The sequence below is a fragment of the Cynoglossus semilaevis genome, chromosome 17 (genome assembly GCF_000523025.1).
Source record: "Cynoglossus semilaevis isolate Cse_v1.0 chromosome 17, Cse_v1.0, whole genome shotgun sequence".
Taxonomy (NCBI): Eukaryota; Metazoa; Chordata; class Actinopteri; order Pleuronectiformes; family Cynoglossidae; genus Cynoglossus; species Cynoglossus semilaevis.
In genome coordinates this window covers 16,147,784-16,152,746 of record NC_024323.1, presented here as the reverse complement: position 1 = coordinate 16,152,746, position 4,963 = coordinate 16,147,784, and the positions used below count along the sequence as shown (strand labels likewise).

The window sequence follows — 4,963 nt, the reverse complement described above, 5'->3', positions numbered from 1 at the left end:
ACACAGACAGCAGCAGTTGCAGTGGCGGCAGCAGCAGTGGCAGCAGCAGTGGCAGCGGCAGCAGCACGAATTATCAGTAGATGTAAATAATAAATTGTCAAACAATTGTGAAAAGACGATTAAAAAAGTTAGTGTTCAATGTTAGCTCGTCTTCAGTCCAGATGTTTGGACCTGTCCTCACTCTGTCTTCACTGTAAATCCACCTTTGTTTGATTGACACTTTGTGACGACTCAGCAGGCGTTCACAAGCCTTTACATTTATTCTTTAATGAATTTCTTTTACTTCACTGTGACATGAACATTTTAAAAGAGATTTGTATTATTTTTTTTTATTTTGAATTCACCAGTGTTTTATAATCTGGGAAACAGAAGCAAAGAAGAGGTTGTAAAATAAAACAATTATTAAAAAAGAAAACACTTCACAGAGAGCAGCGGAGGAAGACGTCTTTGTTCAAGGTCAAAGTTCACTGTTGTCCTAAGTTCAATGACTAACAGAGAATGGAGAGTTCCACAGCTGCTGCTTCAGAAACTCAAACTTGAATTCATTAAAAACTGTTTTTAATGTAGTTACCTGTCACTGCTGTAAAACTATGGATGAAAATAAAGTTTAACAATAATTAGTTTTGATCATTTTATTTGGAGAGAAAACCAGAGGTGAATAATTACAGCACGATTACCCCCTAGTGGCCAATAGCATTACGGCACACACTCTGCGTTGCTTCCTCCCATCTTAGCAAAAAGTTTTAGTAGACTCGAAACATTTTATTTTTGGATTTTATTCTGATATTTATTTCTGAGATTTAGTCAAAGACTGGTCAGTGCAGGTAGATGAAATAGTAACTTTTTTCTCGCATAAATATTTTAAATATATATATTATAAATAGCTAGCAGCAATGCTATTGATAAGTTAAATGAAATTAAAATACATTATAAATAATATAAATCTAATATAAAGTTATTATTAATGATTTAACAATAATATAAATCTAATATAAATAATATAAAGTTATTATTAATGATTTAATAATAATAATAATAATAATAAATGAACAGAAGATGGGGGAAAAATCGTATCTAACCTACAGAAGCGGCACTTCCGGTTACATGTGACGTAATGACCAGCGTTACCAGGTGCAGTTTAACGAACATTCGCGAACACGAAGGTGTTTAGTTAGAAAATAACGAGTGTACGTGAAACGTGTAACGTGTCTGAATAAAATCTGTAGAGGAAGATTAAAGATGAGCCGCCGAGAAGAAGAAGAAGAGAAGAAGAAGAAGAGAAGGAACGAAGACAGAAGAAGAAGAAGAAGAGCCATGTTTGTTTACCAACGAGTTCTCAAGTTCGCTTAAACGCGGGAAGATTTCTAAAAATGAAACAATCAGCAAAAGGACGTGAATATCGAGAAAAGTTTGAAGAAGGAAACTCCACCAACGACATCGTCTTCATCGTCACTACCTTCATCATCGTCTTCATCGTCATCAACACAGAAGAACACATGACGAATCCCATCAAAGAGGTCAGTGCCAGATACTTTACCTACGACTCAGTGCTGCCCTCTAGTTGCTACAGAGATGTGGAATTGCAGGCTAATGTCGGGGAATCTGTGTCTTTGTTTTCACTGTGTTGTCAAAGTAGATGCAGGGATGAGACCAAGTAAACGTGGTTCTCAAACTGTGGTACGTGGGCTACTATAGCGCTCTCTTTGGTAGAACTAGCAGAATCTGTTTTTACTTTTTTTTTGCATAGTGTTGTCAAAATACTAGATATTCAGGAAATGAGGGTCATATCATCCTGATCAGTGGGTCATAGTGTGTCTGTGGTTACAGGATGTAACGGAAGTGGACGTCAGTGTCAGTTGTTGGGCTACGTCATCGTCAATGTCGTGTGTTTCGTCAGTTAATAACTAGGCCTCGTCTGCTGAGCAGGAACTATTTATCTATGACCACTAGATGGCAGCAGAGAACTACATTTACAGCTACGACGACTGTGGAACCGTATGTATTTGGGCCGCCTTTAGGGGGCAGCAGAATCCCGACAGTGCGTTTGGTCTCCGTATATTTCTGGCACCAGAGGAGTGTGTGTGTGTGTGTGTGTGTGTGTGTGTGTGTGTGTGTGTGTGTGTGTTGTGGTTGTTGACAACATAACTCTGAGTTACATAACCTTCAAAAAGCCCAGATGTCAAGTCTGAGGTTTTCACATATGTGGAATCACTGCAGCCTGTAATTATATGTTATAAAAATAACAATTATAAAAAAGTTGATGATTGTTTTGGCTGCGGTCACTTTTATTGGTCAGTTATCAGTCAGTCTGACTGTTGGAGTCTTAGAGTCAGCTAATCTGGACTTTGAATTATATTCACTGAATGTTTTTAAAAATTAAAAATTATAACAAAATGCTGCTGCTGTTCCTGTTACTGCTGTTACTGTTACTGCTGCTGTTAATGCTGCTGTTACTGTTACTGTTGCTGCTGTTACTGCTGTTACTGTTACTGCTGCTGTTACTGCTACTGTTGCTGTTACTGCTGCTGTTACTGTTACTGCTGATGTTACTGCTGCTACTGTTACTGTTAATGCTGTTACTGTTACTGCTGCTGTTACTGTTCCTGCTACTGCTGCTGTTACTGTTACTGCTACTGCTGCTGTTACTGCTACTGCTGCTGTTACTGCTACTGCTGCTGTTACTGCTACTGCTGCTGTTACTGTTACTGCTGCTGTTAATGCTGCTGTTACTGTTACTGTTGCTGCTGTTACTGCTGTTACTGTTACTGCTGTTGCTGTTACTGCTGCTGTTACTGTTACTGTTGCTGCTGTTACTGCTGTTACTGTTACTGCTACTGCTGCTGTTACTGCTACTGCTGCTGTTACTGTTACTGCTGATGTTACTGCTGCTGCTGCTCAGTGTCTCCCCCTGTCCTGAAGGTCAGAGCTCATAAAGCTGCTGACCTGATGTAACCACCTGGCTCAGCACAGTGGCATCATTTCACCAGGACCTGCCTCATAGTGTGTGTGTGTGTGTGTGTGTGTGTTACAGTGCGTGCGTGTGTGTGTGATTGTTTTGGATGCAGAAGTCAGCACTCCTGGAGGAGAAGCAGGACGTGGCCCCTCATCTAATACTTTCTCATGTATTATGGATACATGTGACGGCAGCGATCTGCCACGGAGCTGGACTTGAATTGATTTATTTTCTCGCGGCGATGCCTTCACAGTCTGTCGGGTCAGAGGAGGCGTTCAGGGTCTTATCAGTGTGGAGGAGTTTGGTACAGCAGGTCTGTGATGAAGATGGAGAAGACGCAGGAGTTCATCTGTCAATAAAATCCACTGAGAAACCAGGGGCGTGTCACGTCACGGAGTCGCCATGTTGTCTTTAAGTCACATGTCCCAGTGTGTGTGTGTGTGTGTGTGTGTGTAGTTTCTTTTCTTAAATCATTTATTTCAGATCTAGAACCTTCATTTAACCTTCAGACTTTAATTAGTCACAGCAGCAGAAAACCACGGCTGTGGTTTGACTCTGAATCAACGACTGACAGAAGTCCACTCTCTACTGAAGTTGGACTTGGCTCAGGATTAGGACCAAGGTTTAGATTAACGTGTCTGTGTCTGTGTGTCTGTCTGTGTGTGTAGGTCAAGGTCGGTGACTTATTGCTGTGTTTTCCAGTCCATACATGTCACATGTAGGGGGGGGGGGGGACATACTACCCCCACCCTATACATACACACGTGAGTCACATGGACAGAACCACACAGACACACACACACACACACCATGAGTGACAGCTGCCCTGGTGCAGATATGAGTGTGAGGAAAGGCCAGCATGAGTCCTGCCCTCTGCACATATATGTTGAAATATATTTATCAACACCTGTCAATCAAAACACCTTCATTATCAGCTTCACAGCAAACAACAGTCAGAACAGTTTGACTGTACTTTGGACGAGGCCTTCACCAGACCTTCTCCAGACCTTCTCCAGACCTTCACCAGACCTTCTCCAGACCTTCTCCAGACCTTCTCCAGACCTTCTCCAGTCTGTCCTGACCAGTAATACCACCGTCCACTGATTGTTGCCCTGATACACAGTCCATTCACACCTTGTTATTTACACACACTGTGGGGAAAACTGTTCATTTGTTTGTGGAGGTTTTAGGTCAAAGGTTAAAGAATCATTGAAAAAAAATCTTCATTCATAGAAAAAACAAACATATATATTTCTCTCCACATATATTTCTCTCCATATATTTCTCTCCATATTCTCCTGTGTGTGACTGGACCTATTATTAGACTCAGCCGTCATCACTCTCATCAGCTTCATGGCTGTATTGGTGCATCTGCCTGTATGTGAAGGAGGGTGTCTGACCCCCCCCCCCAGCACATGTCTCTCAGACAACACACTCCCAGCCTTCACGTGCGCTCTCTCAGCCCCTTCTCCTCCCCCTCCTCCTCCTCCTCCTCCACCCTGATGATCCACTTCCTCCACCCGGCCTGTTGCTTCAAGGATGTTGGCAGACGTTATTGTTAACCCAGTTCCTTGAGTAGAAACCAGCTGAACGAGCAGAGGAGGTTTTTCCACTTTGACCTACTTCACACTCGTCTTTTTTAATTCCTCTGTTGAACTGATGTAACCTGAGCTCTGACGTCCACGCTGTCACAAACACTCTGGGGGGGGGGGCACAGGGGATAAATCCAATTTGCTCTCGTCTGCAGGTCATTAGCAGCTGTTCCAGGTGCTGCAGGATGTGACAACACACACACACACACACACACACTGAGGATCAGTGTTAAATAAACTGAACCAACTGCTGTAATGTTAATTATCACCACTAGTCTAATGACGCTGCCGGTTCAGTGACCCACATACTGTGATGAACCTGGTGCAGTGTGTTTGTCCTGGTCACAGCCAGGGGGCGACACAGACGAGTCCTCACTGAGTCCTGACCCAGTCTGTGTCCAACTGTTGAACCATCAGC

At 42.6% G+C, this 4,963-nt stretch overlaps 1 protein-coding gene across 1 annotated transcript in view; it reads left to right on the top strand.

Moving 5' to 3' along the window:
- The first annotated feature begins 1,338 nt into the window (after window positions 1-1,338).
- The window catches only part of plppr2a (phospholipid phosphatase related 2a), a 63,031-nt gene continuing 59,406 nt past the window's right edge, over window positions 1,339-4,963 (top strand). Inside the window, exon 1 of the mRNA XM_025064354.1 lies at window positions 1,339-1,517. The gene's annotated coding sequence lies outside the window, so the exon portion shown is untranslated. The remainder of the gene's footprint in view (window positions 1,518-4,963) is intronic.